Genomic DNA, 15,244 nt, shown 5'->3' with positions numbered 1-15,244 from the left:
GATGGGATTCTTCCTCTTGCTCAGACCACACACTGGTCTGAGCAAGAGGAAGAATCCCATCATGAGGGAGCTTAAATTCAAATTGAGGAAAGATGGTTGTAGAATAGATGTGAGGAAGTTTGCTTTTAGCCAGCCAGTGGTTGATTGCTGGAACACACTCCCATCTGTTTTTGTGAAAGTTGATACCTTAAATAAATAAATTAAAAACATTATAAAGAAACTATTGGAGGGGATGAAGAGGTACAATGGAAGGAATCGCGTTTTTTCCCCATTGGCTGATGCTGTATAAGCTTGCTTTCTTGCATGATTTGTCACTACTAATGCTAATGCTAATCAATAAGATACAATTTTTAAAAGATGGATATTGCGTTGTAGTCTTGAAAGAATCCGTCGTAATCCGAGTAAAAATGAAGGGCTGCAGGATGAAGTTGGTCCGATACGAAAGAGAGATATTCATTGGCGGGAACACGACCTTCTAACTGTATGAGTGGACTCGGCCCGTATCAACAGAACATACTCCATACCATGATGCTACCTTCAATTGCTTGAGTGGTGGATAAGGGAAATTCTGGATACATAGCTTTATGAAGTTTATGCTACACTGCCACCCTACCATTGGGGCATAAAAGCGTAAGTGGAGACTCAGTAGACCATATGATATTTTTTCACGATTCTGCAATATAATCTTGAAGTTCGCAGCACCACTCCAGTGGAATCTTTCGATTTTTCAAGGAAATTTGTTTTCAAAAAAGGCACAAGACTACCAAATCTGAGGTTCTTCAAGTCCCGCTACATAGTTCAGGTCGAAGTGAATCTGTCCCTCTTTGCCTAAATCGAAGTTTTCAGTCGGTTGCTGCACACTGAACTTTCTATTCTGACGCACAATTCGCTTTAAATTTATGTGGTGTCGTTCTTGGACTTTCTGCCTCATTTCTTCCCTTTAGATTCACGTTCTCTTTTCTTCCACTTACTTCTATATTTTTGAGATAGTTGTTCTCGACACACCGATTTCTTTCTTTTTTTCCCCTCAATTGTGAATCCTGCCAAACGTGCTCCTATAATAACACCTTTCTGAAAATCGAAAAAGATCACCTATCGTTCGAAGGAAGATGCCAATTGCAAAGGTTTCTAATTTTTTGGCCGTATGAGTATACAAAGTAATGGTTAGGCTACATCTGGAAAACTACAAAGAGGTTTGGAAAGCTTTGGAAAATACAGGTTCCTCAGGATAGAGATATATTGGAAAGGGGACAGAGAAGAGCTCTATAAAATAAAATATATTTATAGAGTTCTATAAATATAATGTATTTATATTTCTATAAATATGTATTTATAGAGCTCTAGTATAATAAGATTAGTTGGGGGGCACAACAGGATATTCTTACCTAGAAAGCCTGCGGTTCTGTAATTGCAGTCTCTGGAAACTAGGCATTTGCGTGGTGGCCTCATTGAAGTGTAAGGCTTTAAAAGGGTTAAGTAAACTAAATGCTGATGCTATCTTTACTATTTCTCAGAAAGCACAGACAAGGGTAAATAAGTTTAAATTGAACAAGTTAGGCAATTTTCGCAGCGCGTTACATTTCAGGTGCGTTCGTTTTTTTTTTTTTTTTTTTCTTAAATTGAATTTTCATTTTCTGTGATTAATAAAAATGAAAAGAAAGTAACCAATTAACTAAATTCCCAATTAATTACTAATTAACTAAACTAATATATATATATATATAAGTAAGGATAAATTGTTTTCACTTCACTGCACATACCTAAACATAATATTCACTTAATTTTTTTTTTATATACTGTACTTTACTTATTTACTTCTGGATTTTAATGAAAATGTAAACGCAACATGCATTTCGCAGCATGATGTTAACACTTTCGTAATGAACTTTACTATTTCTTCTTGGATATCACCAACAATTGAAATATAACATTTCATGTTTATTCCGTGATTAATATAATAAGCAAATAACAATAATTCCTGATTTATATACAGTGGTTAGTAAACTGATAACAATAAATCTAGCTCCTCGAAAGGCAATGACTTTTATGCGCGAACTGAGAATATTTCTTTTCTGTGCATCCGCCATATTGCCCATTCATTCCTCCAATAAGCGCACGGCAAGAAACATATCCTGTGCCTCAGATGCAACATATGGTATGCGGATATCCTAATTGAAATGATTGATTGTTGTAGGGTTTTAGGCATATCAGCAACTTAGGCCATATGTCTGTAAATTACGAGTGTTCTGTGGTCGATTTGTTGTTTGCTGGACAAAAAAAAATCGAGTTTCTGGGAGAAGACCCACGCTACCCTGCTTGAGACCGACTAACTCAGCCACGTTGTGAAAAAGGCTCATAATAATTCCTCGCGTCATTGACGAGACTCGAACTCAGGTCCTTTTCACCCGGTGTGGGAAGGATGGCAATTATACCAATTGTGCTATCCACGAGACTCCTACGTGAAATGCATGAAAAAAGAGAAATAATAATTGCCGAATTCCTGTTTGATTTGTTTATGAATTTTGAAATCGTTTGACAAATTTTTTTCTAAAAGTGCCGAAATAAAATTTGATGAAAATCTATCCACTACGAGTCGACTTGTTACATGGCGAAGACAATTGACGTTCATGCATATACAGCAGGGCCTTGCAAGAGTATGTGGGGGCACAAGGCAAAGCTCCATTCGGAGCTCCCTCCGATATTTTTGTTTATTATTGTAACCTCCAGAAATCCCCTATTTTTAAATTTTATCTGCGGGGCCATGTGGAGCAATATGGTCTTAGTTGCTGATGCTCCTAAAAACCTACAACAACTGTCCATCCTTCTAATAATTCGTATACTTTGTTGCTTAAATTGATTCAAATTACCGCCTTCTACAACACCAGATGGAACTTTGTTTCAACAATCAACTAAATATTGGCGAAAGAAATCTTCGCACAACCATCCTTTCTCAATTTGAATTTATACCCCTTCAGGTGTTATCTGGGCAGGAGGAAGGAAATCCTCAACATTTCACTTTCTCGATTCATTCAAAGTCGCAAATATCTCAATTAGGTCTCTTCGCAATTGCTTTTTATTTCTTTTTACCTGTTTGATAATCAATAAATTATATCATACAAAACAAACAGTTTTTCTGAAGTATTTTTGATATACAAAAACATATTTCTTTTAAGATAAAATGATCGCATAATTTGAAACTTACCATTCTTCCGGCAGCAGCCATATTTACCAACTTTAAAAACGTTTCGAATAACATTCTCTCCTTACTTGAACTAGCTTCTGTCGACTGGAATAAAAAAGATATTTGGATGGAGTGATTTCATGAAGATGAGGATGTATAGAATTAATTATTCAAGTATGAGCTTATATATTACATAGACTTAATGAAAAAACTGCTTCATTTCAGTCGAAATATGGTTGGTTAAACAAAGAGGAAAAGGCTTTGTGATTCAAGTTTCCGGAGCTAGCAACATTTGGCAGGAACTAGTAAATTAGAACACGCAGGTGCTCTCAAGTGGTCGGAGTTATTCAGGTGTTCGCAGAAAAGCAACTGTAGACTATGACTCACAGTACGTTTGTTCATTCTTACCTGTGTACCCTTTGGAGTACGGGTGGAAGTTGCCCAGCAAGTTATGCAATAAGTATTCTTATTGTCAAAACTTGCCTGTACATTCTTTTTTATTTCGAGTAATGAGTTCCATTTGCAATAGGGCCTTCTAGTTTGCACGATGTATAAGGACTGTGGTTTCACTTCCTTGAAGGTAGGAGACAACAACAACAGCTGAGTTCTCACTCAGCTGTTGTTGTTGTTGTAATAGGGTTGTAGGAGCATCAGCGACTAAGGCCATATTGCTCCGTGTATATTGTTCTGTAAATTGTGTGTTCTGAGGTTTATTTTCTATTTACTTGACAAGGAACCCCAGTTTCTGGGAGAAAAAACCATTCTACCCTGACCTGAGAGCCCTCGTGGGTAGCACAGTTGGTATGAATCGCCGTTCTCCCCACATCGGGTGGAAAAAACTCAAGTTCAAGTCCCGTCGATGACGTGAGAAGTTTTTATAGACTTTTTTTTCACAATGTGGCTGGTTAGTCGGTCTCAGAATAGGCAAGCATGGTTTTTTCTTCCGGAAACTCTGGTTTTTCGTCCAGCAAACAGAAAATCGACCACAGAACACACGTAGTTTACGGACAACATACATGGAGCAATAAACCTTAGTCACCAATACTCCTAAAATGTTACTCCAACAACAACTCGCCTCTGACCGACTAACTCGGCCACGTTGTTAAAAGGTCCATAAAAATTCCTCACGCCATCGACAGGACTCGAACTCAGGCCTTTTCCACCCGGCGTGGGGGCGATCCTATCAACTGTGCTACCCACGAGGGGTGAACTCAGCTAACTCTATGCATGAAGCGCACCACACCCATTTTGGGTCACTCCCGCGCTTTTAAAGATGCATAGAGAATTTTCCATTAAGTTGCGTTCCTTATAATTCTACCTTATCTATTAGGTTAATAAATTTATTTATATATTAGCTAAATCAAAACATTTTAGTTATTATACGCAGTGCGTTGCAAAAAAAACAGCAAAGACTTTTATCGGAGAACAGATAATACTTCGTTTCTGCGCATCCGTCACATTTCATTCCTCCAACCAGCGCATGCCAACAAACAGTATCCAGTGCTACAGCTACAATACAGGGTATATGAATAGAATTAACAGAAAGGTATATGAATATGAATGAAAAAATAAATAATAATTATCGGATTTCTATTGGTCCGATTTTAACAAAATCTTGGAAGGCTCCACAAATCTGTAAAGAGCGAAACATAAGATTTCATGAAACTCCATTTTCAGGAAATGGAATTATTATATGCGGAAGGACAAAGAACTAATATTTGTTCGATTTATTTTGGTGCGATTTTAGTGAAATTTTTGATAAATTTCGTTAAAATGCACAAAATGTTAAAACTAAAAGCACTCATCTGATCATGATAAGACTAGCAAATCTATAGATTTAGTTTGCTGAATATAGTTAGTGGATTGTTAGCAGGACTCTAAAAGCTACTCATAAATTTGGTAACTTACCTTGTAATTTGTTAGTATTCATAAAATTAAAAATACTTAAAATCATTTATTGGATATACTCTGGTGTTCAAAGAAAGTGCATCACATCTTAAAATTGCAATTGTCGTCCGAATAACGTAAGTATATGGCAATATTTCTTACAGATTGCATCAGATAAGATTGACGCGCGTAGGTGATGACGTAATATTGCATCAGCTGTTACTTTCAGCTATATAAGCACGCTCTGCAAGAGTTGCAGTCATTCCTTGCTTGTGTCAGGATGGGGAGTTACGTGCAGTTGACGCCACGAAGAAAGAGTGATATTTTGTTGCTTTACGTGAGGAAGGATGTTCATCCCGTCGTATTGTTTATAGAGCGTAGTAACAGTCAGAAGCTGCCTCTTCAAAAATGGACTTGTAGCCCATTGTCCTAAGAAGAAGCCCACACAAAAAATGAAAAAGGCCCGATTAATTTGGTGTAAGGAGCATGTCAAATGGACCCCTGAGCAATGGAAGTCAGTTATGTTTTCGGATGAGAAGAAATTCAACCTGCATGGCTCTGATGGGAGCCAAAGGATTCGCCGTAGACGTGGTGAAGAATACCATCCAGACTGTATGGGGTCTACAGTGAAATTCCCAACAGCCAAATGATATGAGGGTGCATTTCGTATCACCTGCAGTTTCTAAAAGGTTCTGTAAATGCCAATGGATACCTGGCTATATTGGAAGGCAAATTGCTGCCAACCATTAGAGACCTTTTCATCCTGCCAAGTAACTGCATCTTTCAGGACGACTCTCCTGCTTGTCATCGGGGGAAAAGTGTAAGTAGGCACTTCTGTAGTTACTTTAGCTTCATTTCGGCATTAGAGGTTCGACAGTAATGTGTTTACTTTTGTTACAGGTGAAAAAATAGTTGGAAGAACGGTCCATTACAACTGTTAGCCAGCCAGGAAACAGCCAGCCGGACCTGAATCCTATAGAGAACTGTTGGCATTGTGTGGAATGTGCAGTTGCCATAAAGAAACCAAAGACCCTTCGTGAATTTGAGGAAGCCATAATTCGTGTTTGGAACCATCAGCTATCAGTTGATTATCTTCAGAAATTGATCTTGTCCATGCCTCGACGGTGTGCTGCTGTCATCAGGGCCAGAGGCGGTTCAACTCTATTAGTTTGCACCTGGTGAACTTTTCATTTCGTTTTCCATTTAAAATGATAAAGTGAAGCAAATTGACGGCTTCTGATAATATTTCAGCCATAATTGTCGTGTTTACCAAAACTGTTGTAAAAGGTTGCAAATGCTCATTTTGGAATAGTTTGAGAGCACCTGCCAAATATTACTTTGCTTTGCCTTAACTATTAATAAATATCTTTTGTTTATGTTTCTATTTGTGATGCTAGTCATTAATGTAATATGCCATTTCAAAAAAAAAAGGGTTAGATATGTGAAATTCCTAGGTGATGCACTTTATTTGAACACCAATGTATTTTAAGGCAAACAGCCTTATCAGCCTTCCTTGTGTAAAAGAAAAGTGTAAAATTGTTAAACAGGTTGTTGATGACAACGGGTTATCTCTCAAGCAATATAGAACTAAATTTAAACTAACTGGAAAAAACCTTGAAAATTCATGAATTCCCTTCAGAGAAATTAATGAATTCATGAATTCCCTTCATAGCCCTCGCGGCTAGTGCAGTGGCTATGTCAGTGCCAATGTTCCACACCACGCGATAGAAGCAAGTAAGCAGGCAAATCGACCACAGAATACATTGATGTTTGATAGCCTTAGTTACTGTAACGCTTAACACAAAAAAGGGGGTAAAAGCCCTGGGTCGATTCCAGTATAAACCAGAACAACATTTTTGGGCTCACCCCACTCGCATGCGCGTGCATATACAAAGTAATCGATATTAACCTTGACTATTAACGTAAATATTAAATTTTAAAATAAAATAATTCTTTTAGTATCTATAGGGACGTTTTTAGGCGTGTTAGCATACGTAAAGCACCTATTGTTCGTCCGTCTGTCTGTCTGTCCGTCCACATGTAATAATTCGACTCCTAGTTGAGTTTTGATGATCGATTTTCAAGAAATTTTACATTCTGCTCTTTTAGAAAAACCAGATCAACAGAAATCTGGCAATTATTTATATCTTTTATCATATAGGCTACCCATATACCCATATATTTTAGCTGAAGCACTAGATATTGTGTTTGCACACAGAAATAAATTTATTATCATAATAAAGGGCCTCAAACCAATTGAAAAGGGGAATGAAGAAATGCCCCATCTGCCGGGACGCCAAAATACCTCGTACACTGGAGCTAATATCACTACGGATACTTTGTGCTGTGCATCTTGCATGTAGAATCAGATGAGTGCCAAGCAGTAGCTGCTGTTATCACAGTCGGAGAGAGAGGAGATCGATTGTCGAAATCGATTGCCGGTTAAATGCATTATTTAATACTTTGGTTACCAATGTATTACAGGACAAGCCATTTGTTATAGATCTGGGGAATCACAATCATATCGATAATATTCAGTGTTTATATACTGAGGCATTTTCGTAAAAGTGCATTTGTGATTCACAATTATTGTCCAACCATCCACATGTCCATCAATCAGTACTTAACAACTCGACTCCCAGTGAGCAGATTTTCATGAAATTTTATATTTGCGCCTTTCAGAAAGATTTGTAGAGCCGTTCCAAATATAATTAAAACCACATCAATAGAAATCCCACAATTATTATTTCTTTGTCCGTCCGTCCACATGTAATAACATGACTCCCAGTGAATGGGTTTTCCACGAAATTTTATATTTCACTCTTTAGAACGATTTGTCGAGACTTCCCATATTTCATTAAAATCGGACTAATACAAATCAGACAATTATTATTTCTTTTTTTATACATACCACATAAGCTGTTCTTGTTGTTGTAGGGCTTTAGGCGCATCAGCAACATCTGCCACTCTTGGCTTTAATCGCACACTGTATCTTCGACAGTAGACGCCAATCCAATTTTTGAAGCAGTGCTTCAGAAGAATTGTGCACATCCACACCATATATCAGTCAGCAAGGTAGCCCACGGGATCAGTTAGTCGTTTAATGTGTTCTAGAAAAACTGATGGTTGTATGAGTTGTTTGAGGTAATAAATTGTAGCGTATCAGTGCTGCGAAATTCTTTCCACAGCATGTTCAGCGCCCCCTACGTTTATCAATAATACATCGTACGCGGAGTGTGAAGTTCTAAAGAACATACTACAGTTTTTCCTCAGAAATAGAAACGTTATAATCTTCAATCGCTTTCTTAAACGCAAGAATGATTCTTAGATTCTTCAGAAACACTGTCTTTGAGATAAACCCAGAGATAAAAAATCACGACGTTTAAATCAGTGACATAGAAGGCCACACCAGCCTTTATCATAGGCAGGTTACTTTATGCATAAAAGAATGTTTCAGTGGCAGAAGACAGAGAGTGGTTATCAATGACATGCTCTTCTTGGACTAATGCTATTAGTGGAGTCCCCCATGGGTCGGCGATGGGCCCATTATTGTTTTCTATATTTATTAATGAAGGTATATCAGGCTTAATGTTTAACTTTGCAAATGATATAAAGGTTGGCAGGGTGGTTAAAGTAATCAGGGTAAGCTGCTGCAACAAGATATCAAGTGCAAAGTACTGCATATGGGTAGCAGTAACCGCAGAGATGGGCAACGAGATTGGTGAGGGGGGACAAAGGGGTACTCTTACCAAGAAAGGCTTCAGTTCTGCAAATTGCAGCGTCTGGAAAGTGGACACCTGCTAGGTGATCTGATTGAAGTGTTTAAGGCTTTGAATGGATTGAGCAAGTTCGATGCTGATGGGATTCTTCCTCTTGCTCAGACTACAAACATGAGGAGGTGCAAATTCAAATTGAGGAAAGTGGGTTGCAGAATAGAGTGTGCGGAAGTTTGTCTTTAGTCAGCGGATAGTTGATGGCTGGAATAAACTTCCACCCGTTGTTGTGGAAGTGAATAACTTGAATGAATTGAAGGAAGAACTAAAACTAGTCAAAAATTTCTTCCAGGAACTCCAGGACAACTCTGGAAAGTATTTGATGTTGCTGAACAAAACTCCTAAAAATCTCCAAACCTTTCTCTACAGAATCATGATCTTGTTGGCACGAAAAATTGGAAGCTGCGAAACTTCAAAGAAAAAAATAGCATGACGAATGCAAATTAATTCTGTACATCTGTACCTAGTACTTCTATGTACACTATTTTTAGCCACTAAACATCATCACACTTGATGCTTATTGGCCAATGATTCTGTCATGTCATTGTAAACTCGAGTATTGTGAAATATCTTTATTCAAGAATTTCCTAACATCTAATGATGTATTTTATCTGGATTATTGAAGTATGCACATACAAATCCTTCGAGTCTTGTTTTTTTTTCAATACAAAAAAATGCAAAATACTCTACCAAATGTTTTGGTTTCAAATATTTATAGAATAACCTCTGAAAAAAAATTGATTTATTAGGGAAAAAAACCAATAATTTCTGTTGGGCGTACATTCTCAGCTCAACACAGATTTATTCTATTTATAGCATGTCATAATGAAGTCAGTTGTTACGCCACTGTACCCTCTTTAGAATTCTAGAGCGGCACATAGTACTGTAGGAAAGCTAAGTCACAAGATTTTTCCGATAATCATTGGTTACTTAACATAGCAAGGTTACTGACCATCGAATAACTCCGTTAATCTCATAAAGTGGAATTAAAATACAACAGTTTTGTAGAAAGAAGGAAAACCATGGTTCTAAAGTCAGTACAGTATCTATTGTTTGGTGAAAAGCCACCGTGTGTCACTACGTTGTAATTAACGTTTCAAGAATTTCCATCATCAGAGCAAGGGATTCTAGAATTATTACAGCTGTTTATTAACCTTGTTAAATGACCATCATAGGATAATGGTTATCTGAGAAAAATGGGCAGAATTCCTATTTAGACCGATGGCCAAAGATGAAGGAAGATCAACAATGGTTTGAGCAGCACAAGACAGTCAGGATGATCCACTTCTTTTGGCATTTGCCAAACATAAATTCTCCCTGATGTTGGAAAAAGTGTGAATGATGATTCATTTGAAAATATGACGTTTCCAATAATCAAGTGTCCACTTTTTGTGTTCCTCACACCATTACATCCTCTAGCATTACCATCATTAACGAGTGGCTTGGCAATAGCGGCACTGCCAAAAATTCCAGCTTTATGACCTTCTCGCCGGACTGTTTTGCTAGAAACTGGATTGCTCTGAGACACATTAAAATCTGCAATTATTTTTGGAATTGTAATTTTACGTTTTCGGGCTACAATCCTTTTCAATGTCTGGCGGTCTCTTTCATTCAGCTTAAATTTTATGCCACTTTGATCTTATCAGATCTTGTTTTTTCGTACTTGGTGAATATAGACATTAGACATTATTTTCAACACATTAGACAAATCAGCAGTTTTAGCCACCAATGCCCCCTGCTAAACGCGCACCAACAATTTGACCTCTTTGGAATTCAGACAGGTTGGGCATTTTCTTCGTTTATTTTTTTATATCACTTCTAAACAAACAGTTTTTATCGTCTTCAACAGCCTGTAATAAACCAAAAGTAAAAAAATCATCACTGCATGTTCATAAGTACATCATACAGCCATTACAAAAACTACTACTTTCAGGTGTTTCCATTATTTTGTTCATCCATTGTACAGTAAACCCTCGATTTAACGGACCAAAAATAAAGTGACTGGTACTAGAGTGTACTTAGTACATACAACACTAAACTAAAGTAAGTATAATAATAATAATAATAATAATCTAATAAAACAATCTACTTAGCAGCTTTCGAAAATAGCTCCTGCTCAGTAGCTAACGTAGTTCCATCTTTTAGGGAATCAAAAGTAAATGAAACAACCCCTGGCGGGACTCGAACCCACAATCCCCGGTTTAGGAAACCGATGCCTTATCCATTAGGCCACAGGGGCGTGTCATTAGGGTAACTAAATGGGATCTACATTTTAGACCTTATATAATGATGCCAAACATTAACATTTTAATCTACAGAAATAATCTCTATTCAGTCTTCTCAACTTTTACCAAGGAACATGGCAGAATCCGTCCCAGTATCATTATTTTCAGAAAAACTTTTATAATTCCAAGGAAAAAGATTATGAGGAAAGAAAAGCTAACGATTAAAAAAAAAAAATTACATTAACTCTTCATTTACCTTTCAGGTTTATAAACAACGGTATATGAGGAATATATCCCTTACCCCAGTAGGTATGTTCTTTGATTTATTTTTCACAGCTATATATATATTTGCAATCGAATAATTGTTAGGCGTCATTAATATTACTAGGTAAGCCATAAGTTCCTTTATTGCCATTGTTACCAGAACCTTTGAAAAGTTGTAAGAAGAAAGAATTCTAACAGTGAAGCATTTCTACAAATTTGGTAGTGTGATTAGGATTGGTGAAACTATTTTGATCCTTCTCCATTATCAACAACCAACAATTTTGAAAACATTTGAGAGATTTGAGAGTACAAGCAGACCTTCCTAGAAGTGGTAGACCACATTCTCTTAGAACTACATATATTTTCTATGCGAGTTGATGAAGCAGTATAGAACAATTATCAACTGAAATTATCATAAACTTCCTGTAATGAGAATTTTAAAAGCCTCAGGATATAGAGTTTGTTTTCCAAAAGTATAAGCAGTCTTAAATGATAATTCGGACAGAAGAATGGGATTTTCTGAGACTTTTATCTAAAAGATTCTCTAGAACTGATTACGCGATTTTTATACTAATTATCAATGTTAGTTACCATAGTTTTGCTTTTTTTTTGCACGTGATAATCCACATCTGCCAAATGAGTCAATAAAATGTTCCTGAGGTGTAGTTTTTTTAGGGAGAATAAGGGGAGAAGGTGCATCATCTGTTTGGAATGTCTGCATGGACCATTCTGTTTTGAGGAAATCTTTTTGAGGTTACTTCGTAGAGATATCTTGTAATGTTACAGGGATATGCTTCACTGAGTTACCAGAAAATACCCCATAGTTTATGTTAATGAGATACCACTAAATTATTTTCTCATTGGAAGAAAATTTCTTTATGAAAAATCCCCCGTCAATGGAGTCACTTAGATCCACTGGCTTTAGGGTTTTCAATTTAATCTTCGCAGATTTCCTTTCTTGTGGTGCTGTTTGAGATAAAAGGTTTTAAGTCATAAACTAGTAGACATGCTGAAAACATTTATTACTGAAGAATTTTCTAAAACTGGTCACATGATAATGAAACAACGTATACATAAAAGAATGCATTGAGGTACAAGGACACCATTCAAAAATAATGTTGGAAAATATTTGTGTGGTTGCAATTTTGATCTTTCTTTGCTGTTTGGTCAATATCACCTAGTTTTCATCCTTTCTCTTGAAATATTAAAATTAAATTGTTAAGTGACTTATAATTCATCCTACATGATGTAGGATGAATTATAAGTCACTTAACTCATGATGATAAACATCTCAACAGACCTATGGAAAATAACCTACAAAAGGGTGGTGTAAATGCTATTAATAATTAATTTATCGTTAATATTGCAGTTATATTAAACGAAATATCGTTAGTACTGTATTACTTTTGTTATTGGGCTATTTTTAGGCCCAAATATACCAGAATTTTAAGGTGTTTCTTAAAGTTTTAGATTTGCATTTAACAAGTTCAATCAGCTTACATTTTATACACTTTTAAACTTTGCAAATTTGAATTTCGAAAAAAAAAAAAAAGTCTCTCGTGACTCTTTAAATCAGATATAAAAAAAATCATAGCGATAATTCTATTTAATATATTCCAATGCTCATTTATAACTAATTGTATTCGAGTGCATTGATGACAATGCCATCTATTGACACTTACCGAAAAACAAAGTAGTGGCACGTGGAGTTTTAAGAAACCATTTCCGTATAAGTAGTTCCCTCACCACAATCATTAAGGTGAAAGTGTCCTCATTCCTTCTGCATACAGAGAATTCTTGAGATTTTTGCTTTTTTTTTACATTTTCAATGATATCGGAACGTTTAATATAAAATTAATGACAGATTTCACTTATAAAAGATTTGCCACTTGCGTAGCAACACAATCTCCTTGAAACATGACTGCCAACCTTGGCATTACATCGGCGCTAGTGTCAACTGGGGATGTTGCCATAGTTACGCACGACAACAGCATAAATATGCTCTTTGCCATTTCAACACGAAAAAAATGAAAAGTGCCAATTTTTTCCCTCTGGTGGAGAAAAACCAAACTATGATATTAATAAAATGTTAATAACTGTAGCCCTAAATAAAAATTAGTCAAATGTTGTAGCACATATCATTGATATAAAGTTATACTCCAACAACTGCTTATTATAAAGGAAACGAAATAGAATCAACAAAAATTCAATAATAATAATATTATTATTATTATTGTTGCTCTTATATTATTTCTCCATGATTGGGGGTTTCCACCCCGTGATGGGTATTGCTACCAAGTACACAGAGTGGTTGTTGCTATGTCTGGTATTATTGTAGGTCAAGGAACTTTCTGACTATCCTACAGGTGTTCAGGATTGCGACTCTGGAGTTCCTTGTAGGTGTTCTCTGGGAGGTCTATTGCTGCTGGGCTGTTATGTAGGGTTCTTGGTCCGTATGCCATATCTCTTTGATCGCTCATGGGTTTTCTGGAGGTTGCCAGTGTTGGGTACAGCTCTGTCAAATAGATAGGTAGCCTTTTCCTTCTTATCCACAAGGGTTATGTCCAGTCTGTTGTGCAGGATTGTCTTATCCGTTATTATGGCGCGGTCTCTGGTACTGTCTGGGGTTTGTACTTGTAGTACGGTACACTTTCTTTGATCAATTGAAGAAGAAGAACTCTTTATTGCATACAAAAGGCACACGCCATACACAATACCCTTCACGGCTACAAGCCAGGGGTTTAGAAGAGAGGCTAATACAATGTAATAAACAAAGATGAGAGAGGAGACGAAAATAATATTATTACTAATTATACAAGTGTAGGATTAAACATTGGAGAAAAAAAATGACAAATTTACATATGAAAATATATACACAACAGCATGTTATCAAGTTAAATTATTCTCCAGGGAGCAGTCTTTTTACAGTGCTGGAGTCATCCGAGCAGGCGCAGAAAGTTGGAACACTGTAGTGATGGATCCATGGCAATGATGGACAGGTCCTTGAGAGCAGGTTATAATGTCCTGTGAGGTAGTTCTGAGAAGGAAGTCGATGGTCGATGGAGTAATTTCTGCCTATATTTTTTTTTTTATCGACTGCGAACTTGTAGACGTCGCCGTCCAACGAGTGTATGTACTGCAGCATTTGCACAGGTAAAAACCGATCGGATAACTTTAACCGGATTGGGGTGGCCTTAAGGACTGGATTGGCCCTAAGGCTTGGTACTGAGATTCTCCATCCACAGTTAGCCCAGACTGGTATTTCCTCAATAGCTTCTGATGCGTTATCCTGTCTACTTTGTCGTGTCTACAAGTGTACTCAGTCTCTTTCTGAGGCCAGGTGACGTCGTCAACATGTGTCGTCTGATACTCCGAGTTCCTGGGCGATGTAATTTAATAGAATACAATAGAATCTTTAATTGCAGCATGATATACAAACAATTAGTCCCATCACGGCATGGTGGTGCCAGGGGTTTACAATACATATTTACAAAAGAGATACACATGAGAAAAACATATATGTTACATAAATCCAGATTATTGGAAGGCAACAAAGCACAGTTCTACATCTTCATTCGACGAGGCTTCCCTTCCTGTATTTTTTATTGTCGACCACTTCTTGGAGGTCCCCGTTAATCGCTTGCAGTGACGGCAGCATTTGCTTTGGCAGGAATCTGCCGGTTAGTACGGCCGGTTATGGTTTTCTAGCAGCTGTGCTGAAGACCGGAGATAAGGGGGAGGAATGCGCCAAGAGCAGTGATCCCAGAAGTTCGGCTCTGTAATTTTACCGGTGGCCATCTTGATGGTGAACAGCAATCTTCTTTCTCTGATATAGTATCGGAGCCTGCGCAGTTGAAGGGCATCTGCTAACTGCGTTGATCTGAGAGCTGGAGGAAGTGGAGTTTGGTATTAGA

General features: G+C 37.1%; 1 protein-coding gene and 1 non-coding gene across 2 annotated transcripts in view; both read right to left on the bottom strand.

The window, feature by feature from the left end:
- The window catches only part of LOC150077892 (uncharacterized), a 52,638-nt gene extending 39,532 nt beyond the window's left edge, over positions 1-13,106 (bottom strand). Inside the window, exons 1-2 of the mRNA XM_090384394.1 lie at positions 13,013-13,106; positions 3,203-3,286 (exon numbers count right to left, since the gene is read on the bottom strand). The gene's annotated coding sequence lies outside the window, so the exon portion shown is untranslated. The remainder of the gene's footprint in view (positions 1-3,202; positions 3,287-13,012) is intronic.
- On the bottom strand, positions 11,008-11,080 carry TRNAR-CCU (transfer RNA arginine (anticodon CCU)). The gene has a single exon. It is a non-coding gene; the product is annotated as a tRNA-Arg (tRNA).
- Positions 13,107-15,244: the final 2,138 nt, after the last annotated feature.

The sequence above is a fragment of the Mastigoproctus giganteus genome, chromosome 11, assembly GCF_048544385.1.
Source record: "Mastigoproctus giganteus isolate SK-2022 chromosome 11, ASM4854438v1, whole genome shotgun sequence".
Classification (NCBI taxonomy): Eukaryota; Metazoa; Arthropoda; class Arachnida; order Uropygi; family Thelyphonidae; genus Mastigoproctus; species Mastigoproctus giganteus.
This window is presented reverse-complemented; position numbering and strand designations above follow the sequence as displayed.